This window comes from Diplotaxodon limnothrissa, linkage group LG10, assembly GCF_057381915.1.
Source record: "Diplotaxodon limnothrissa isolate DT_005_m linkage group LG10, D_limnothrissa_male_GT1.1, whole genome shotgun sequence".
NCBI lineage: Eukaryota > Metazoa > Chordata > Actinopteri > Cichliformes > Cichlidae > Diplotaxodon > Diplotaxodon limnothrissa.
In genome coordinates, this window is record NC_140605.1 from 26,809,855 (window position 1) to 26,834,206 (window position 24,352).

Here is a 24,352-nt window from a genome sequence, read left to right on the forward strand (position 1 = left end):
CTCCAGGAGCTACGCTCAGAATCACCTCATTCTCTCCTCATATAACCATAAAGCATGGTTGTAAATACGGTGGTCAGATGGTCAGATTATTGTGACAAATATCACACAGTCTACTAGAATCGCAGCTTACCTGTCTATCTTAGGCCTCAGTTACACAGGCCTAGAGACCAGTTGGTGACCACCTGGCAACAACCAGTTACTAGGGAAAAATGAGTATTCACCAATTGGTTGTGAGTGGGCGCTGGCAATAACTTGAAATTGATTCATAAGTCCCAGCTACACAGGCCTAAAGACTTATCAGTGACCGCATGGTAACCACTGGTCGTTAAGGAAAATGTGTATTTCCCATCTATTTGGCAAGTAGTTGTTGTTGCTGCTAGGTGAAATTGGTTGTAGGTTCCCTTAGAAACTCCTGTAGTTTGTATGGAAGACATTGGCGTGTCTGAAAACTACTTACTAAGTGATTCTTGAATGTTTACAGGTAACTGCAGGTTTGATTTTGATTTTTTGATTTTTGATTTTATTGATTAGCATTCAAATTCAAATCTCAGTGAAAACAGTGAAAAAAAAAAAACAGTGAAAACAGAACAAAAATCTACCATAAAGAAAGAAAGCATGAGACAAGGCTAATCAAAAGGTATTGGCTGAAGCATTTGCTTATTACGCCAACCCTTTTCACAAAATATCTTTTTGTATGCAGCTCCTGTACACAGGGCTTGAAGAAAATAATAAAACAAAGCAAAAACCAAACAAACAAACAAAAAAAAACCAAAGAAAAAAAAACTTTCCACCTTAGATAAGTAACTACATCAAAGCAAAAGAATCAAGAGGTTGTTTTTTTTTTCTCCTTTTTGCTCTTTTCATTCTTGATTTATATATTTTTCTAATACTCTATTTTTAAACATGTTTTTAAACAAGGAAAATGAACTACACCTTTTTAAATCACTGTCATTGACTGTGGCCTGATAGTGATTAAAACAACGGTTAGCGCCGTCTTCTGTCTGTACAGAGCGTATTGTCATGTGGTTGGTTGCAGCTAAAAGACTTAGCATAAGCTAGCTGTCACTAGCTAGTGACAGAATCGATAACTCAGAGCAGAATAAGGACATTAAATCTAAAAGTCAGTTCAAGGGATTCACCTCTGGGCTGCCTTGTGTGTGCTTTTGCAGCATTTTTCTTATTGCTGGTGTTTTCTTAAGTTGCAGTCCGTTTCGCGTCTAAGGGCCACCGTACCAATAGCTTGTTGATAACACAGAACTCATGGAGCGAGACTGCAAATGGACAAAAGTGCCGTAACAGTTCAAGTGGAAAGTGGACGCGGCTTTGTGACGATGTCATGTCGGTGTGTGAGGTGACCTATGCGGTGAGCATAGACAGACCATAAAGAAGAAAATATCTACTCTCTCGCTTCATCATTCCACGCCAGTACACAACGCATAGCACACACACAAGGGTTACGCTATCATGATAAATTAAATTTGTTTAACATATTATACATATACTATATTCTCATAGAGGAGCTAGAATGAATGTCTTTAGGTCCAGTTCACTAACAAATGTGACCTATAGTAGTCCTGTGAGTCCATTTTAACAGATATTTGCAAACTTTTCACTTCCAGATACTTAATGTTCAACTGGACAGCATGAATACAGTATTTCTGTAATTGTAGCCACAGTGAAGCTCCACATGAGCAGTAGGGAGTAAAATACTTTACTCATTTTTTCCCACTTTTCCCTCAATCTATTCTTCTCATGGCTCACCAGGGTATCCAAGCTTGAGAATCATCATTTCTTTCCCATCCCTGACAAAAGAAACCCGTCGCTTCCCTCCACACCACCATCATAAATATCTCAGTTCAGAGGTTGACAGCTCAAGCTTGATTCATTTTCACGCATGTACATATTTGGACTGGATCCCTGTCAAAAACAATTATAATGGTCCCACCAGGATTTCAAACCAACCCCCTCCCTCCTGAGAGGCGTCTGCTGTCAAGACTCCTTGGATGATTTTCCGGAGTCGGGGTGTCCACATCTGTGCCTGATTAGCACAACAATAAGGCCCAGCACCCCCGACTTAATGAGAAGGCATCTTCAGCTTGGACTCGAGAACCCCTCTGACAAAGATGCCATGCAACCACTACACACAAGTGTTTTCCTCCAGATCCATTAGGCAGAAACCTGCCATCGCGGGAAAACAGACATGTAACCGAAGCAAAACACCCTCGAAGTATGAGGCTGTAGTAAATCTCCAGAAAAAAAAGGTTCTTTGTGCTCTCACCGGACAATAATGTAAACTGGAAAATAAAATTAGGCTACACGTGGGACCAAGTGAAAAATGAAAACATCACCCATCGCCAAAATTAGAGGGGAAACCTGGCTCTGCATTGTGCTACCCTCGGCCTTTTCATTTAAACAGCAGCTTGTGATGCTCTGTTTTTCTAAAACGAAATTACCAAAAAACTTTCCCATCTGTGCAGCGTGTAGTTAAGGCTGCCTGAAATGCCTTTTGTGTAAAAGAGAAATAAAATTACACAGGAGATGCTCGCAGACTCACAAATATACAGACACGTAATGTATGTTTAAATTCATGGTGTTCCACTGAAGCTGTGAGAGCAGCTCACTCAGTGGTAGACACAGACAACAAAGGCCTCTTGTGTGTGTGTGTGTGTGTGTGTGTGTGTGTGTGTGTGTGTGTGTGTGTGTGTGTATTACTCATGTTTGGGAGACATGAATCTTTTTATGGCGTAACAATGCTTTCCTTTTGGGAAAAAAGAAAATAACATTAAGGATGAAGATTTGTTTAAGGTTGCAGTTAGAGTCGGAGTATCGGTGGCATGTGTGTGCTGTGGTGTGAGTGTGCGTGGTGGTGAGGGGGTCTCTTTATTTTGGGAGTAAGGCTGCTTTATTTCCTAAAAATTAAATTTCCATTCAGTAAAGCTGAAAAAAGAAGCAAATGAGAGGAAAATGAAGTGCCTAATAAAACCTTCATTCTTTCTAATGACCAGCTGGGGGCAGCTCCTCTTGTTTTCAAAAGATATCAGATTGCATAAAGGTCTATGGGAAAACAATCCTTGACCTGTGACCTCTGCAGAGTATCTTGGTTTGACAAGCAACTCCCACGTAACTGTGCTGTGTCCCTTACTTTCTCCTTCGAACCCATCTCATGCTCATGACAAAAGTTTCAAAAATGTGACTTAACAGTTTAACTTGTGATGTCACTTTAATATGTCATCTTTAATATACAGTTCATGGTTTGAAGGAAAACCTGAAATACGGGGGTTACCTGGGAAAGGCTCCAGCCCTGTCCACAATCCTAAATGGATGGATGGATAGATTCAAGGAAAACATTTTCATTCCCACCAAAAAATCTTACAAGAAGAGCACTTAGAGCAAGGGTTACACAAAGACACTAAAACTTTGAGGTTTATGTTGTTTTTATTACAGTGTGATGACGTAAAAAGATGCATTGCACAGCTTTCTCCATGCTGTTTCATATGATTTGTTACTCTGTATGTTTTTTGTTTTTAAATTCCAACTTTGCCATTGGGTGCTAACAATGAAGGTCAAGGTCAAATGCTTAGCCAACCATAGGTACTCATGTACCCCCAAGACTTCATATATTCTGAAGTTTGAAGACGATCCATATCGTCAGGTGCAAGCTGTGTAAAGATGCCCCTGAGACAATCCAGTACATAACAGCAGAGTGCGAGATGCTACCAGCGGAGCATACATGTAATGCCATAATCAAGTGGCCGGCATAGCATACAGGAACATCTATGCCGAGTACGGCCTGGAAGTCCCGAGGTCAAAACGGGAGACGCCCCCTAAGGCGGTCGAGAATGCCTGTGCTAAGATCCTGTGGGACTTCCAGATACAGACTGGTGATGGCTAACTAACCGGACATAGTAGTGGTGGACAAGCAGCTGTAGTGATAGACGTAGCGATACCGAATAACAGCAACATGAGGACGAAGGAACCCGAGAAGCCGGAGAAGTACCAAGGGCTCAAAGAAAAGATATACATTATATGCAGACTGTTTTTACATTTGGTGTGGCCTTGACTTGATGAGACTTTCACCAAAATTAAATCAGCTCAATATATGTAGACAAACAGACTAACAAATGGAACCGATTACATACTCTTTCCCTTTGGGGGAACAATTAAAATTATATGTTTTATTTAGTTTTGTGACATCAAGTTAAGTTTAAGACTTAAGCTTAATCTATACTTCTTTGTTTAATCTATGCAGAGTGTGCAATGTAGCCTATACAAGAGGCCAATGCCATTGCCAGTATTTATACATATATGGACAATAGTAGCAACAGTCTCTTAATGTCTGAATTCAGGTGGTTTGAGTCCCATGAGAGTCCCTTGAGAACGGATCTTTGTAAAGAGCTCGGTGAATATAAGCTTGGTACTGTAATAACATACCACTGTGGTAACAAGTTAGTTTGTGAAATATCTTCCCTCCTAAATATTCCACGATCAACTGTGCTGGGTGTTATTGCAAAGTGGAAGCACTGATGAAACACAGCAACTCAGCCACAAAGTGAAGAGGCAGGGTCACAGAGTGCTGAGGCGCACAGAGCGTAAACATCGCCAGTGCTCTACTAACTCAATAACTACAGAACGCCAAACCTCCTCTTCTAGAGCAGGGGTCTCCAACTCCAGGCCTCGAGGGTCGGTGTCCTGCAGATTTTAGACGTGTCCTTGATCCAACACAACTGATTCAAATGGCTAAATTACCTCCTCAACATGTCTTGTAGTTCTCCAGAGGCTGGTAATGAACTAATCATTTGATTCAGGTGTGTTGACTCAGGGTGAGATCTAAAACCTGCAGGACACTGGCCCTCGAGGCCTGGAGTTGGAGACCCCTGCTCTAGAATCTCACATAAAGATTAAGAAATACCTCAAAAAGGTTTAGTTATAGTTTGGGTTTAAAATGAGGGTTTGGTCATTTAGGAGGAGGAGCGTTTGCTTCTTTGTTAGTGAATATTTTACAAGGAGATAGCTTTAGAAATCCTCTTTTATAATTTTCCCAGTCTCCTCTGTCTCTGTGTTTCCTAAAAAAAAAAAGAAAAGAAAAGAAAAGAAGAAGAAGAAAGTTGGTACTCCTACTCAAATGAGTACGAGCACAAATATCAAAGGAATAAGGTTGATAAAAAATTGACAACAGTAACAGTGTATAAGGCTTAATCAGGAAAAGGTAAGTGTGTAGCTCTCTTTTTAAATGACAAATGTAAGAAATGTGTGAATTTGATTTCTCCATCAGGACTGTTTTAAATTATTGGATTCCAGTCATGTTGCATATCAGGTAGACCAAATGTCTCCTGAAAGTAATCTTTCAAAGCTGTAGAGTGTCTGCCTTTACGTCTTCAACTGTACTGACATTCACTGACATGGCAGAAAAGGTTTAGAAAGTGATACATCATGTAATTCTGTATAATAGTACAAACTTCAAATTAGGCTTAAACAATGATACCCTAAATGAAAAGGTACTGGGTAGGTTTGTATGGTGGCAAGTTTGTTTCTGAGGGAACGCACCAAAACAAACCAAAACATCTTTACACAATGAATGTGCACAACCTGCTTTGAATGTTTGTGAAGAGGAAAAGTAAGCTCTGACATCTGTGGTGAATGTGCGAAGGCAAATCGTAAAGAATGGAGACGAGACAAAACGTAAACATGAGTATTATCCCTTAAACTTCCACAAGACGATAAGACATGGAGCAGATTTAATATCTCTGCACTCTCACTTCTGTAACAGGACACTGAATGAATGAATGAATAAGCCATCAAGTGAGCAATGCTTAAGAAGTGAGTTTAATATCTACTATAAAAAATAAAGGTATGAAATTCTTTTTATTGGATCCTTTCACTTTTGTCCCTCTTGGCTTGTAGTATTTTGACATGGTATTTTAGAGGTGAGGAGCAGGGAGCTCAAGTCATCCCAGCTGATTTAGTGAGCAGTGTTTACCCAGCCTGCCTCCTCCCTTGGTTGTAAATGGTTAATTAATCTTACTCTCTCTGTGTTTATTGGTCTCTGTTGGCTATATGAGACTAGACTTCTCCTCCCTATTTGGGGCTGTAAAATGAAAAAAAAAATGGTGTTAAAAACGAGACTTGCTGATTGGCACTGGCGCCCTGTGTGGCCATGGAGGAATGAAGGGAGGTGTGTGTGTGTGTATGTGTATGAGAGGTGGTGGTGGGGGGAGGGGGCTTCCCTGTCATAAGGGATTTTTATAAGCCCTTGTAATCACCAGACGTTAAACTCAACAATTAGGAGCTGCTATTTTGTCGCAGGTTTATGGCAAGAGGCTAGTTAATGGCTCCACCAGTTCAGCAGGAAGGTGGGAGGACTGTCTGAGCTGTAGTATGTGCAAGAGGTGAAAACACTCCACTTAATTAATCAAATCTTAGAATCCATTTTAGGCTGTGGTCTTATAAATACACCGATGCACTGATGCAGCACATGCACACCTATTGTTTACTTTAAGATAAATAATAGGGAAATTATTTACTAAAAAATTCCTCCATCACCAACTCTCAACATTAAGACCGGTACTATGTCTAGTCTTACTTATTAGGAAAAATCCTGCAGACAGAGAGGGTTTTATACTTGTTGAAGCTACACTAATCTAGATTTGTATTCATATAGATCCATATGTAATATAAAAAGTGTTATTTATCTCCTAGCTACACATAAATACCACCCTCAGAAAACCCTACGTGAATTTCTAGTGCATTGATTTTGGCTGCCAGGTTCCTCTTCCACTTTCATCAGTGTCATCTGCACACTACCAACGAGGGAGAAAGGTAGCAGTTAGCCTCACCTTACGGTAAAATCATGATTTAGTCCTTCTTAGGACACCAGTCATGCATACACCTTGCCTACTACCCAGTTGCCTTCAGACCTGCCTTAATTCTTTGTTGTGTCAATCCAACAAGGAGCTGAAAACATATCTTAGACACTTTGCTGACTGGTCGTGGACTAATTTTGATTGAGCCGGTGACTGTGGAGACCATTTTGAGAAAAATGAACTCACTGTCATGTTCAAGAAACCCGTTTGAGATGATCTGAGCTTGGTGACATGGTGTGTTATCCTGCTGCAGCCATCGGAAGATGGGTACACTTTGATCTAAGTCCACAAAGGGATGGACACGATCAGCAACAATACTCAGTTAGGCTGTGGCATTTAAAGAATGCTGAGTTGGTACTAAGCGCCCCAAAGAGTTCCAAGAAAACGTCCTCACACAATTCCACCACAGTCAGCAGACTGAATGGTTGATACAAGGCAGGATGGATCCACGCTTTCATGTTGGTCACACAAAGTTCCGACACTGTTGCCCAAATATTACAAGAAATCAAGACTCGTGCAACATTTACATAATCTTCTATTGTCTCAGTTCCCAGTTCTTAGCCAAGTAGCACCTTGTGGATCTTCTGCTGCTGTAGCTGCTTTAAGGCTCAATATGTTGCATGTTGAGAGATCATTGATTATAAAGACTGGTTAAAAGGGTTATTGCTGCCTTCCTATCATCTCCATGCAGTTTGGCCATTCTCCTTTGACATCAACAAGGTTTTTTCACAGAGAGAACAGCTGCCCACTCAATATTTTATTCTTTTTTTTTTATCTCCTGTTAATCCTACAGCTTCAGTCACTTTTCCTTCCTATTCTGCTGCTCAACTTGAACATCAACAGGTTGTCTTGTATACCTAAATGCATTGAGTTGCTGCCGTGTGATTGGCTGATTATATAATTTTGGTTGATTAGCAATTCAGCAGGTATTAAAAAGGACCAAAACGGGCAGTGAAAGTGTGTTAGATGAGATTTATCCATCTAGTAATGAAGGAAAACTGAAATTCTTCTAATGTGTAGTTGTTAGTAACGTTCTTTTGTTTTCCCTAAATTACATTACATGGATTTTGTACCAAACAAAGGCAAATTTAGAACTTTACAACATTTTTAGCTTTTTTATTTATTTGTTTTTGGAGTTTTCTTTATCCAACTTTCTTCAGATTGGCTGCACCTCAAAAGCAGAAGATTTGAAAAGCAGATGGGTTGGACATGAACATATTAAGGATATCCCCCTTCTCTGACATCACACATGTGAAAAGAAGCAGTACAAGCCTGAAGCCTGAGCTTCTGGCTAATATGGATCGCTTGACAGTTGCTTGATTATTTGTTAAATTTTTTAGTGTTCGCATTCACCAAGAAACTAAAGAAAACCATAACAGGCCCCCATTAAAGATAATGCCAGTGTCAGTCTGAGCCACACAGAGGGTGGTGTTATTTAAAGGAATAGTCCCCATTTAAACAGTTAATTACAGGTGTAGTTACCTGGGTTCACTGAGGCCTCGGAGGCAGGAATGTTGGATAATTAGATCTGTCATCGTGAAGGGAGACAATTACACGCAGCAGCTCATCAGGATCAGCTGACTGCCTTTTTAACTTGCACAACTTTCAGATCACCTGACTTCACTTTCAACTTCTAAAGGAAGTCGGTCCGTTTTTACAGATATAAAAGTACAAGGGTTACTGCAACGTTTAAAACAACAAACCATAACTATTTAGACCACAGTGAGAATTTTCCATTGTCTTCAGACTGAGTAGCTGTAGATGCCTCGAAAAGCATGAACAATGCCATGTTGTCCTGCACATACAACCCCCGAACAGAAGCTTCTGTCATCATATTGTTTCCTATTAGCTCTTTTCAAAGCTGAAAAGTGCTTGAATGAAACTCCCATGATGTGCCAGTATTGTGTGGTTGTTTCTGTTGACATCCATCACTGGCTGCCACGCCTTATGTCACCATTCTTCAAATAAAAGTCTTAGTACTGTCTGAACATGCAAAGTGCTGCCAAACAAAAGTAGCATCCAGTATGCAAATTATACTCAACTTTAGTGGAGCACCAAGAAATAGGCAAACATGAGTAAGGTGCTTGTGACTTATTTTGTTAGCCTGTAGCTAAACAGGTGCAATATTTCTATACAGAGCAGAGTGCAAACATCTATTAAATATTGTTGTCGGTGTCACTGTCAAATTAATCCGGACACACTGATATCTGTTTTTCATACCTGTCAAATATGTGAAAGGCAAGCTTTCATTATTTGACTAAAAACAGAGTACGAGTTAGCTTTCACATCTTAAATTATTGTTGTTTTGTCTTTTGGTATGGCAGTAATGCAATTCCACAGAAAAATTTTCCTACCTGACCTTTGTTTATCTAACTTGGCCTCACCCTGCCCTGCCCTAGCCCTGCTCACCTGCCTCCCTCAGGTGACACAGCTCATACATCTGTCACCAAAGGGTGCTCTGAGTTAAAGCTAGCTCAGAACTACACCTTTCTTCCTCCCAATAGTCTTGATGAGAGATGAACAGCTGTTGGATTTGTATTTCTGAGGTTTTTCAATACAGAGTCATATGCTCGATGCTGTGTGTTAGCTGCACTGCTGAACTGCGTTTCTGTCGTATTCTCTGGTATGTTTTTAGCAGCTTAAAAGCATGTTGAGCGCATGTTTGCTTCTCATTTGAATGTGTCAATCGCTGTTCTGCCCCACAGTCTTGTTTCTGCATGTGCTTAGTAGTCCATATAAACGGGGACAACACATATGGGTAACACTTTTAACTGAGGAATCAAATTACTTCATTATTGTGAACTGTCAAAAAGTACATCTCCATTAAAGTCAGTGATGTATGATGGAACAGTTAAGAATGATAGTCTGCTAGAAAAAAGGACTAGGAGATACTATTTTGATGACAGTGATCAGGTCCTGGATACCTATGAATCGATCATAGTGATCATTTCTTTTCATATGTGCTTCCTGATCGTTCATCATAAGCAGTGGCTACTGAATTTGAACTATTCTGTTTCTATTTCAGTAATTCTAATTCTGTTTATACCCATCTGCTTCTTAGTGTTATCCTTTGTTTTCAAATATATCTAAAAGCTATAAGTATGTATTAATTATCCAGTACAAAACCTCTTTTCACCAAGAAATCAGGAACACATGAAAAAGAACAATTACGCTGTGAATCACCATGCTATTGGTCAGTGTGTGTGTGTGTGTGTAGTTGATTGGCTAGAAATGGGAGGCAGGTGCTCCAGGCTGACCAGCTGAACTCTCCCAGGAGGCCCTCTGGTCAAAGAGGTCAGGGGTCAGTGTGCTCTTGTTTGCACATGTGCACTATTCCACGTATTCCACGTATTTTGGGCCATAGTTAGGTGTGTGTGTGGATAAGTGACGTGTTGTCATCAATGTGCGGAGACAGCACAGCTGCAATGCGGCTGATTGGTCCTCTGGGAGAACAACAGGGGAACCTTTTGTTCTGTTAAACAGAGCACACACACACACACACACTCCTCTTGTACATAAAAAAGTCACACACGCTGAGATTTTGCTGGACCACCATTAGCTATGACGACAGTCCACATCCATCAATAAGCTTAAGCAATGTCGCAACATTAGTTTTCATCCAGATATGCATTAACTTTTTGTATTGATGATAGGAGAGGTGGATAGTCTCCTCCAACACATCCCAGACATTCTCAATAAGGTTAAGCCCTCGCTGGTGGCCAGTCCATCAGTGAAAATGATGTCTTTCACAGTTTGAGCTCAATAAATCCTGGTATTGTCATTTTGGAATATGCCTGCACCATCAGGGAATAAGAAATCTATTGATGGAAAAACTTCAGTAAATTCAGGTATTCAGATGACCTCATCCTTTGGACCTCCGTCTCCAGTCCAGTGAAAGACTTACATATTTTGCTTAGTTAAATCCAGGTGGAGACTCTGGATTGGGAGTGTTTTTGTCTTTGAAATAACATATTGACTGCAGTTGGAAGGTGAGTAGCAGCGTCCCATTCAGAGACAGGAAGTGAAAGGATTTTTAGGAAATGTGGTTTTGGTTTGGAAACATCTGAGTGTAAGTTAAGAAGCTATTTTTATATCAGTATCTAAAAATAGACAATCGTGAAACTGAACAGGAAAGGCAAACCTGCACTGTTATATTAATATTAATATTACAGAGACCTGTTGAGGAAGAGATGACGCTCGAAAAATCCTAAATATAAATCTGTGGTATAATTCTGTAACTCCCACTGTCTGAGCTTTGAGTGTCAGTACGGCACATCTGTAGCCCCAAAACATTTTGGATAACACACATACTTGATTTTTTTTATTTATTTAATTTGTCACAGAACCAGAAGCTCCTTTAAACCATTTAGATTTCTAAATTTCTGTCCTGTTATAAATCCTTTCTTAACCATTAGCTTTTTTGGAGGAGGAGTTATTGGCTTTATAATGCTTCAGACACACTTAGGAAAACAGTGAAGACTGCAGCATGACCAAAACGATGACAGAATTATGGGACTGCGTGCAAAGAACAAAGGCAATGAGCCACGTCATTGCCTTTGAAATGCCCGCTTCGAAGATGAGAAGCGTGTCTGCAACCACTCACAGTCAGCTGCCATCTTCAAAGTGAATTTGATGTATCGACAGTGATAAAATGGCAATAACAGAAAGTCAGAGTGCTGTCAGTTTGCGATATAAAGGGTCAGGGCATCAGTTACATGCGATCCATTTGTGATAATATGGCGATCAACTAATAAATAGGCTAAAATACAAATCTGTTGCTGTCCAGCCATAAACCTCATAGATTTGAAGCAGAAATTCCCCCATAAATAGTGATGTAGTTGTTGCAGTATGGTTACACAGGAGTATAACCAGAACACAACCAGTTGGTAACTAGTTTAGTCGCTGTTCTAAAGAGTCACATCACAGATCAGTTGTGCTCATCTGTGCATTCTGACTCAGACTGAATGCCACATGTTGTCATTCTGTGCATTTATAAATTGGCGCCATACGATCAACCTCTTGAAAAAAATCTGATTTTTCCTACTCTAAATCATCCCATTATTACACTAATGTGACTGGTGAAACATGGGAAAAGTTAAACGATATACATAAGTGTGTTTTTATTTCAGGTAGGATAAACTATCAGTACCGCATTTGCAAAAACATGTAGCATGTGTGAATAATTCATTTCAACCATTTACATCCATTCACTGCTCAATTTCACTGGAATGTATTAAGTTACTACACAGTGGAATTGATAGTAACTAGAGTGGCTCTGGTAACATTCAAGTTGGTGGTCGTCCTGCCCTTTCCTCTCAGAGATAATTATAATGGGCAAGTTGGTACGTTTTTGTTGCACTCATGCATGTGCACAGTAGAGTTTCAGTTGTGTTTTTAATGACACCATAATGATGTGAAACTTTGTGCAAATGAAGTAGAAGTTCAACTTAAGAATAAAGCTTTTCAAACATTTATCTGGTGCAAAATCACCCAGAAATGTAAGATGTTTTTATCAGATTTCTCTGATCTACCTACAGCGTTGATGACTTAATGATCACTAAAATGATATTTACAGGGTCATCATTATGTTTTTAATATCTTTGAATGTATATAAACGACTGGTAATAAAAGACTTTCAATACTAAAAATGTTAAGATACAAACAAGAAGTCTGTGTTTGGGGACTTTACCATCAGAAATAACATGACGTCTCAAAGGTAGCAAGCAACATAATCCTCCTTTTTAAAAACACACTGACAGAGCTGATTTGCAGCTTTCAGTATGGAAGCGGTTTGAGCTCTTGGCCTGAGTGTTGAACCGTGTAGTTTCATGGTGCCACGCGTCTTTCCTGTGTTGGTTTATGGATGTGTGGCGACATAAGTGATTCCAGGTCTGTGTGGTAGTGCCGTGACGCAGATGCAGCCAAGGAAAACCCTTCAGACAGAAGGTGTGTGTGTGTGTGTGTGTGTGTGTGTGTGTGTGTGTGTGTGTGTGTGTGTGTGTGTGTGTGTGTGTGTGTGTGTGTGTGTGTGTGCGCGCGCGTGCAGCAAAAAGGAAAACACTGTAGGCAGTGTTCCAGATTGTGAAAGTAAGAACATTTTCTTTGTGTATTACTGTTTAAACAAGGAGGATTTTGTGAGAGGGTCTATTTTTAAAAGTCTTAACATTAATATTATATTTTCAGTTGTTTTCTTATTTTTTGTAATGTTTTAAGGGCTGCAAATGTCACATTTTGGTCAGATGTGCAGAGTGATATAACTGTATAGTGGAGGGATAATTGAAAATCATATCCTGGCTTTATCCTTGCCTTTGTGTGTGGATCACTGTGTTTGTGCATTTACAAGAGCAGTCCATGCTCTCCTTTTTTCCCCCTGGAATTGCAGTCATTATGTCCATTAATTACCTGTGAAATGGCTCTCAGGCAGAGGCAAGCCTTCTGCATTCAGGCTGCCAGCAGGCGATTTGGGTTGGCATTGAGCCACTAGGCCAGATATCCAGGGCAACACATGCATTCACATTAACATTTTAAATTTCAGCCTGTTACCACATAACCCACATTGATATATTTTGACAACGAGAAAAGGGCAAGTTGCTTTTGACTAGGGCGGCACAGAATACGTGTCGAGTAATAAAAAGTGAATGTATTAGGTAACATGTTTATATATAATAGGTTTTTATGCTCAAATGTTAAATTTTATTACATTTGTCACTCATTGTTCTACATTTTGTCCATCTGTGAGTGCAGTTCCTATAATATTGATGCTGAACTTAGTCTTTTCCACACTGAATGCTTGAAACCGAGAACAACAAAATTATTTTTTAACAGAAAATATGTCTAAAAGTTTGTATTGTTAACACTTCATATGATTTTGGGGGGGGAAGCACAATAACTGCTGCTGTGAAATGCACTTTTGGGGGATCACGACACTGCGATGTGTTGGAGCAAAAATGAAATCTCTTTTAAAGAAGGAAGAAGAAGAAGCCCATAGTCTGCCTGCTGAGATCCAGACATCACGAGAAGAGTTCAAAAAAAATATTTATTATCATTACTATTAGTAGGAGAAGTAGTAGTATTAGGCCTGCGGCACTTTTTAAAATTCTTTATTCTGTATTTAGTAGTAACTCAAATAAAAAATATATTGCTACCCCAGTCCCGATCAAAAGTTTAAGACCACTTGGAAGTAGAGATGGACCGATCCGATATTACGTATCGGTATCGGTCCGATACTGACCTAAATTACTGGATCGGATATCGGAGAAAAATAAAAAATGTAATCCGATCCATTAAATATCACGAAAGCACTTCACAAAACTTGCAACACGCCGTAACTCACCTCAGAACGTTAGCACGTCGGAGCAGTATGCATCACGTGATAGAGCGGCTGTGGCATGCGGGACCTGTCGGTGGTCTGGATAGCATTTGGAGCTTCGCTAGCAACCCGGCATTTCATCTCCGACAAAGTTATCCCGAGAGAAGTAAAGCAAGTGTGTAAGTCCATCTCTGAATGTTTGTAAAGCATTCCTGCGTTAAGCTTAACAAGCGACTGCCTCTCCTGCTGCTACTTCAATCATGAAACTGCTTAACGATCAGCTGATCGGCTTTTCTGTCGCGAGTCCGTGTCTCTAGTTTGCTTTTGGCCCACTTTGCACCAGAAAGAGGAAACCAGCGGCTGAACAACAGAAGCACGTTTAAGCTTGATCAGCTGTTGTTAGAATTTATTTAATATTTCTTTCTACTCCAGGATCTTTCTCTACGTAGCTGACGCTGGTAACTGTGCAGGGGCGGATCTAGCAAAGTTTAGCCAGGGGGGCCGATAGGGCATTAACAGGGAAAAGGGGGCACAAAGACATACTTTTCTTTCTTATTCTCATTTAAAATGTCTCGCTTTTAATAAATAATTATCTGACACCCAAAGTTTTAATTTGATGTAAAATGAATAGAAGTCAATTACTGTATATAGTAACTATTAAGTCTAATATATATATATATATATACCCTAGTAAGCTATAGTACTTTTTCCTTTGGGAAGGTACCATCTGTGCAGTCTGCAATTTTGTTGAAGAAAGATGTTGAATCTATTTAATATTTCTTGAAAAATAATTGATTTCTGTGCATTTTTTTTCACACTGCATCAAATTAAGGTTGATTACGTCGATTAAGCATCATGAGGTGGAGCGTGAGGGGTGGTTCCCTATTTTTTATTTATTTATTTTTGTTGTTGCTGGGAGTTGGAACCCTATTAGTTAGGTTGCTTAATATTTATGCTAAGTACTCTTTAAAATACCAGAATAGGGAGGATGGTGTAGGTTTAAGTTTATTAGATTGATCAGTATTGCTGAACTATGAAATATTTTTTTTGCATACAGGTATAACAGAATAGCTTTAGTGTAGTTGTTGTTTTAAACTTGAGTATGAACTTATACAAAATGCAGCAAGATATTTAAAAAACAGTTTTGTTGATTAAAAAACACTATATCGGATTCATATCGGTATCGGCAGATATCCAAATTTATGATATCGGTATCGGTATCGGACATAAAAAAGTGGTATCGTGCCATCTCTACTTGGAAGCATGGAAAAAAAAATCATATTTTGCATGGTTGGATCTTAACAAGGTTCCAAGTAGAGCTTCAACATGCAACAAGAGGAAATGTGAGTGAGGCAAAACATTTTTTTGAGCACAAAGCTTAAAATGAAACAGGCTGTTTTACAGCTGATCAAAAGTTTAGGACCACACCTCCAAAAAAAAGCCTGCAATACGCCCAAAACAGATATCAAAGTTCCAAACATTAAGTCAGTGATGAGTAGCTCCACGCTTATTGTTGATCACTTCAAAAATGCCTTGCAGCATGCTTGATATAAGCGTTTCCATGAGGTGAGTGGGAAGATTTCTCCAAGTGGTGAAGACAGCCGCACGAAGGGCATCTACTGTGTCAAACTGTTGTTCATTTTTGTAAACGTCCCTTGCCATCCATCCCAAAGGTTCTCAATTGGATTTAGATCAGGGGAACACGTAGGATGGTCCAAAAGAGTGATGTTATTCACTTCAAAGAAGTCCCTTGTGTACTGTAGAATTGTCCTGTTTAAAAACCCAGTCGTTACCACACAGGCGAGGGCCCTCAGTCATGAATGATGCTCTCTGCAACATCTGGACACAGCCAGCAGTCGTTTGACGCCCCTGCACCTCCTGAGGCTCCGTTGTTCACTGTGGCGTGTAGAAAACATCTCAGGTGGGATCTGCTTGTCATGCCAGTAACATTGGAAACCATCATCAAGGTTATTTTTTTCTCATCAGAGAATACAACTTTTTTCCACCTTTCAATGTCATATGTTTGGTGCTCTCTTGCAAAGTCCAAACGGTTAGTTCTGTGGCGTTCAAGGAGACGAGGTCTTTGAGGACGTTTTTTGTTTTTGAAGCCCTTCAGTCTCAGATGCCGTCTGATAGTTATGGAGCTGCAGTCAGCACCAGTAACAGCCTTAATTTGGGTCAAGGATCGTCCAGTGTCTTGACAGACAGCCAACTGAATCCTCCCACTCAGTTCTGGTGAAATTTTTTGGGTCTTCAACTTGACTTTTTTGTTCCATGACCCTCAGGGTCATTTAAGAAATTTCAAATGACTGTCTTAGTGTCAGTGTTGGGGAGTAACGGAATACATGTACCGCCGTTACGTATTTAAAATACAAAATATGAGTAACTGTATTCCGTTACAGTTACCGTTTAAAAAGGTGGTATTTAGAATACAGTTACTTTGTTGAAATAAATGGATTACACTGCGGTACTTTCCTGTTTCATTTTGTCACGGGTCAGGACTGTTTGGGTTTTGTTTGACAGCTATGTTCTGTTGTTCCAGGCGGCAGCGTTACGGTTGCCATGGTTACAGGGCAATGCTCTCCCTCTCTCTCTGTGACTGTGTGTTTCCTGGGTGAGAGAGCGCCTTTTCGTTGTTGTTGTGCTAAGCTAACAGGCAGAATGCTACAAGCATAGCTCTAAAGAATGTAGCATCATGGGCAGTGTAGTTCGTGTTGCAGGGAGAATGGACTGCCATACACGTTATGGGTCTGTGAGCGAGGAGGGAGAAAAAGGGGAGTGGAAAGGTACCAGTTGTCATCGAGGAAAAACGGGAGCTGGAAGCATGTGAATATAATAATAACCACTGCAGCCAAGAAGAGTGCCTGACGAGCCCAGTTGTAAGTAAACTATTAAGACTCGACTGTACACCGTGTTCGTGTTTTCCTCCGAAAACAATAAGTTCCGTTGGAGCAGTCTTTCAACGCCTCTCTCTGTCAAGAAAAGTTGACCCACACAACAAAGTAAAGCTATTTTTCGGCTACGAGCCGACAGGGTCGTAGTTCGGACCTTTACTACAGTTCGGAGTCGCGGACCTTCAGTAATAGTAATAAATCACACAGCAATAGTACATTCACGTTGTTGTAAATAGGGTTGCCAACTCCCTGAAAAATAAATAAGGGACACCTCTGGCCAGGGCCGGGCAACCCAGTTGTCTTCACCCTTCCCAGTGTGGTAGCTCTTTTTTTGTGTGTGTGTGTGTGTGTGTGAAATTATTTTTTAACCATTTGACTTGAATTTGATGTAAGCAGATGCATATTCTTTGTGATATGACCATATGGGAAACAAATGATCATTTAGCCATTTATTTTTAGCTCAGAATGACAACATTAACACAGTAAAACAGGTCTCTTTCTTAAACAGAAGCCTGTCATGCTTAACTTTTGAGAATATAAGTAAATCTTTCTTTAAAAGAACTCTGTCCTGCTTAACTTAAAATTATATAAATTAATAGAAAGCAATAGAACGAAAAATATTCTTGTAACAGTGCACATATAGTGCATTTAGTACAATTGGCTTCAGTTGAGGTATTATTTCAGCTTTTCTAATGCTAATCAGCTGCTCCTGTTTGTAAACCCACTTGTTCCCATGATTACGCATCTTAACTCATTATCATTACTCATCTATGTATTACTTTTATGTATTAGTCATCTATTTATTGTAATCATCTATCCTTGCAGTTGTTTATTACACAAAATAAATTATATTATCACACTTCTGGCCACATAGCGCTGATATTCACCGCACATGCCCATATTAACCTTAACCAGAGGGTTTAAAAAAAACAAACCAGTGTTTACATACCATATCTGCTTCAGCCGTGGCCTGGTGGACAAAAAATTGGTTAAGGATTCCCCGAGCTTTCACGCCCCTTGTGTTCTTCATGTGCCCACCATTAGAAGCATGCCTATGGAAAAAGTGCGCCGGCACACAGTGCAGTGCGCTTTATAGGTGTTATCGTGCACTTTTCCAGCCAGGTGTTTTCCTTTTCCCATTCCTCCCCGTACTTTTGCAGCCTTTTTTTTTTCTTTCTCTGAGCGAACAAACATTGCTGTTCTAATGCTGGGCTCACACTGTGCGATTTTTGGCCCATTTTGAGCCGATTTTTGAGTCGTGCGACCGATTTGGTGATCGGCCCGATTTTGGCCTTCATCGTGCATCGTGTAGTATACGTGGGTAACGAGAAGCGATTAACACCTCAACACCTCACGACCAGCTCCCGATCATCAATCGCTCGTGAGGGTGTCACTCATTTTGTAGCTCAACACTTAATGTATGTATATTCATATTAATCAAGATTCCTGCAATGAAATAACAGCTTCACGTTGTTTAAGCTCTTCTAATCAGTGAAGGAGACATCCATTTCATTCGTGAGGGTGTCACCGCAGCCGCTCACACTGCTCACGCGCAAACACGTAAACGTCGGTGAAAAAGATGATCTGGACACAAGCGATGGAGGCACAACTTGTAGAACTTTGGAAAGCTCATCCGAGCCTTTTCGATGTGGCATCACAAAATTATCACGACCACAACAACCGTGAAAATAGTTGGATTTACACTGCTGCTTAATCACAGCTGCCTGATCATTGTTTTTCATTAGCAATTTAGCAAAGTTGATGGTGGTGGTGTGTCTGTGTGAGTGAAAGACAGACAGAGAGAGAGAGCGACAGATTTTCTGTTATAACCTTCATTTTATGGAGGCACAGTGTGAGCACTCAGGTCGCATCAGAGCATCGGGTGCTATAGTGTGAGACCTGCATCGTGACCTACCAACTTCTAACCCCTGCGAGTCAATCGTGCAGTTTGAGCAGGAGCTGAATAACGTGACTGAAAAAATCGCACAGTGTCTGCCCAGCTTTAGGTGTACTGTCGTCCGAGACTTGCACCGCAGTGTCGGCGTTTGTTTCCCTGTTGGCCATGCTTGTTGTTGTGGTCATCTGTTGTCTTCCGGTATTTTCTCCGCAAGCGACCTTTCCTCGACCAATGAGATGAGCGGTAATCTGAATTGTCATACTCAAATTGTCATAAGTGTGCTGTCAGCTCATTGATCACAAAGCAGGAGAGGGGCTGGGAATTATGTTTTCAAACAAAGCGTTAATTCCATTAACATTTATAGACTACTTTTGATTCTCACTGTGTTACGGGACAAAGTGCGTCCCTTATTAGCTCAATACGGGACGTGTACTTTTGTTTCTAAATACGGGACGATTCCGTTTTTTAAGGGACGGTTGGAGACCCTAGTTGTAAAAAGCATGATAATATATTAAGTAATCCAAAGTATTCAGAATACGTTACTGTCATTGAGTAACGTAACGGAATACGTTACAGAATACATTTTGGGGCATGTATTCTGTATTCTGTAATGGAATACATTTTAAAAGTAACCTTCTCAACCTGCTTAGTGTATCCCACCTCAGCGCGCTGTGAGAGACCCTACTTATGCAGTTCAACAATCTGACTACGTTCAAAAAGGAAAGTTTTTTTTGCCTTGCCATCAGAATGTCATGACAGTGTGACTATCTGACAGAAAATGACAATGAATCCACCTTTTTGAACAGATTTGACCTTTCAAAGGCATGCGATCCTAAACTTTTGATCAGCTGTAAGTTGAATGTTGAAGCTCTACTTGGAAGCTTGTTAAGACCCAACCATGCAAAATGGGGGGGGGGGGGGGGGGGGGTGCCATGTTTCAAGGGGTCTTAAACTTTTGATTGGGACTGTACTAGAACTACAACTACTACTACTACTAATAATAATAATAACAGACTAAACAAGGCATTTTCATCCAAAGAACTGCCACTCACACACTGGATAGTTTCTCTTTTTCCAACCTCTCTGTAAACCTTAGAGATGGTTGTGTGGGATAATTCCAGCAGATCATCGGTGTCTGAATTACTCAGACCAGCAATCATGCCACATTAAAGTGCCATATGGCACCAAACAACTATGCCGTGTTCAAAGTCACACCTTTATTACCGAGTTTGATGCTCACTTGACCATGTCTACATGCTTAAAAGCATTAAGCTGCTGCCATGTGATGCACAGGAGTTATTTTTGACTTGTTAAATCATGTAAAGCTTCTCTAGAAGAGTCAAAACATTCAAAACTGAGCTAAAAATGAACTAAATGCACATAACTACAACACACACATCTGTAGCTCATATTCATGGGTTGGTTAAAAATCACTTTACGTGACTCATTCATGAACAAACACACACACACATACACAAACAGATACACTAGAAAATGACCACAAGTGTTGATTCATCTCTACACAGTAGCCAGCAGCAAATATGTCTTTGATAGTGTGACCACACATGGAGAAACACTGTGGCCCGGGCTACTTGTGTTTGAAGTATCACACACAAACAAAGAGCCACACAGAGACTTGGAGTTTCTCCGTAAAACAATTCAGTCCACCCAAATATAATAATGTAGTTCAAACGCACTGAACCCACAACAAAAGTCAGTGCTTATTTTCTATTTTTAACAGAGTACATGATCTCTCTGTGACAGCTAACAAAATTTAAGTCTTAAATCTGCTCCAGCCGGCTTTAAAAGGCAAATGAGACTGTAACAGTTGAATCAATGAGTCTGACTGTGTTTGGAGGCAAATGAATAAGTAGTGAGGAAGAGCATCTAAAGGGCTGCAACTATTTCTTTTTTGACTTTGTGCATTAAAGAGTGGACTGATTTGAGCTGCAGGCTCTGTGCTCCTCATTTGGACCTAAAGTTGTTCACATTTTGAGTGATATGAAGCTAACTCGCTGCTAACTCGTGTGGCCATTAGGTGTTCTTGTCTCTGCTGGTGTTCCCAAATTTGTCTGAAAATGTTTTCTGCCCAGTTTGTAATTTGTCTCATGCGTGCACTTTTGACAAATGCTGCATTTGTGCATTTTGCATCAACCAAAAACAAAGTGGGAAGATGTGATTGCTGAAGGTTTAAGAAAATGCAGGCTGTATGAACATTTTCTATAATGTTGCAGTCTTTTTGATAGGCTTATCATTCTGAAGATAGACAAAAGACCAAAACATATAAAATATATACATACCATAATATTTATTAATAGATATTTTACCTCTCTATTTGGTATGTTGTTAGTGTTCAAATCCAATTAAAGTCCAGCGTTTTTTATTGAAAAGCAGATTATCCCTCCTTTTGTAGAAGTGATGTTTCTGTAAACATGAATCCATGTTAGTTCTTTTTGCTCAAAATCATGCAACACAGATTTTACCACTGTCTGTGTATTTCTAGCTTTGTATATACACTGTACATCACCCAGCATCATAGAGGACATAAGTACATACAGCATCTTTCCAAAGCTATGATGTTCACATATAACTATTTGTCTGTTTCTGTAAATGATCGATTTCTTCAGTTTAATTGATTTTATTTATATAGCACCAAATCACAAATAAAATCACCCGAAGTTGCTTTATATTACAAGTACATAGCCTTACCATATTTGAGGGAAAATTCCAAAAATCAGTTGATCCCTTGTGACAGCCACTTGGCAACAGCAGGAAGGAAAAACTCTGTTTTATCAGGCGGAAGTCTCCGGGGGCAGCAGGCTAAGGGAGGGGCAGCCATCCACCACCACTTGTTCAGGGTGAACGGAACAAGAAAAGAAAAAGAAGAAGAGAACAAAGTGCACTCTATTGGGCAGAGAAGGTGAAAGGTAATGACATCCAGTAGTGATGTACAAACACCTGGAGGGTGAAAAGGGAGAATGAGAAGGAAAACTCCACTGACAGCCCGAGGCTGTTGCACCATAACTAAGTGATGGTTCAGGATCTCCTGATCCAGCCTTAACTATAAGATAATGACAGCTGAAGGCTCTGCCTCCCGTTCTACTTTAAGAAGCTCCATGAACCACAACTACACCTGCAGTGTGAGAGGAAAGTGCTCTCTTAGGATAGTATGAGGTGGATTCAACAGGTATTTCTAGCCCCTGTTAGTTCTTTTTCTGCAGCATCTTGAAACATCTTCCACAGCTCTTCCTTCTGGGAGGATGCCAAAGCATTCTCAAGGCCAGATTGCACTGTGTCTGCACCACCCAGTATGGCCGCCCTCTTAAACATACCTGAAACACCTTTCAGAGGACACTTGAGGCAAATGAATATCTATGGGAGCCTCCTGAATGACTGAGTTCACACACTGTTTAGAATAACCTAATTCCTATCGTTTCGGTCCCTATCCAATATTTGTGGATTAAGTTGAGGATAAAGTATATGGACCAGGAAATCAACCTTTCCTTCCTACTCAAAGATAATATCTAAATACAACTACACCATACGGTTTTAAAGACATGTAGTGACTATGTCATGAAGTTATAAAGAAAGAAAGACTGAAGTAAAACTGAGGGTAGATTTAAATGCAGTGACAAATCAGACTGATTTTCTGTCCCCTACAGAGTTGCTATCATAGGTTACATATTAGTTTTCCTAATTTCTCATTAAATGTAAACTGATGTAGACTTTTGTCTCAGTTGCTGTCTTGTGAGTGGCCAAGTTCCTCCCAGCATGCAGTTCAATGAGGCCCCCAGCATCATGCATCCTCTCACTGAAAGAGCAGCCAGGTGGAGGGGCCTATTCACAGCAAACTGACCTTGACAGGGTCTGATTGAATCCCGCTTCCTCTGGCTGCTTCCCTCACTGCTGCACAGACGGCAGGAGTTTCTCAGTCCCCTTCACCCCTCCTCCAACTTTCATTCACCTCCACTGACATGTCCGATCAATGTGCTTTTTGTTCCGGGCGGAGAAATCTCTGTCTCTCTATTTCATTTGCTTCTCTGTCTGTCCTGTTTATCTCTTTTCACAGCCTCCCCCTTCTTTCCCTCTCCATCTCACCACTTTCTCTTCCACAACAGGACGAAGATATTTGTTGCGCTTCACTGATTCCTGTCTGATTCCTCTTTTTCTCCCCCCTAAACCTATCTCTGCTTCCTGTTTCGACGTATCCCTGCCTCTCCCTCCTCTGACGAATGAAGACATCTGTGATTCTCAAAGTTCTACTTTTTTAGTTTTCCGTAGAACAGGAAGAAAAAAGCAAATTCAAATTCAAATTTTATGTTTGTTTGATGTCTACCTTTCTATTCGCTGAGCGTTTAGATAATGGAAGAACTGTTGTAATGCAAGTAACAACATAATTGCAACTAATGTGATTACTAAATTCATTCATATCTTGATTTTGATTTTGGGCCAAGTCTGTAATTGTATGTGTGGAGAAAATTAAAAGGTTTTTAGAGATTGCAAAACCAGCAGATTTGTTGTTTTAAGCTTTAAAAAAGAGGGCCGTTCACCATTTTACACATGAATTAGATTAAAAATTAAGACTGCGATTTGTGGTCTTTTTCCTTTACCAGTGCACTTTCCTGGTGACTCATAACCAATTTTCACACATGCCCTGCAGTCCTGAACATTTCTACACATTACCCAACAGAGCTGCTTGTTAGAGTGTAAATCTCTCATGCAGTCAGATGGGACATTAGTTGGTCTTTACCCTGCCAGCTCTCTATTATACAGTCTGTGAGAAGTCTGATTGCACCACTGTACGAGTAGTTCAGCAAACTGTATGGTGCGTTTAGTAATTGTAGCATGTAGGCGTCGTGTGTGCTGCCCCCTAGTGGCTCCATCCAGGCAGCTCATTTACTTGCACGATCACGATCGAGTACCGTAGTTTCTGCTACAAGTGAGAAAGAAAATCTGTGGAAACTCTCCCTGCTCGGGGTACTTTAAGTCTAGGTTTAGAAAACTGGAACATGCCCAGGTTTTTCAGGGAGTGTGTGAACTCTCAGTTGGGTCAGTGTTTGCAAAATCACATGATCTACCAAAGTCCCATTTGTTTTTATGATGTAAGCAGACCAAAAGCAGAGTCTCCAAAAAAGACGAAGTATTTCACATGGACATTGGGAAAGTTTGGGTTCTTTATGCCTCCCTACAGGCCTCTCTGCTGGCTCTGTGTTATCATTCTAAGGAAGCCTTAAAGTTAGACTTTCATTACATTTATCTGCGTTTCTCAGTATCTGCAGTCATGATACAGAGAATGATAAATAGCACTGTATCTCACGACTGCTTATGCTGGTAACGAGTGATGTCATCGCTTTGTTTTCTTTCTTTTTTTTGGCCAAGATAAATCTGCTAC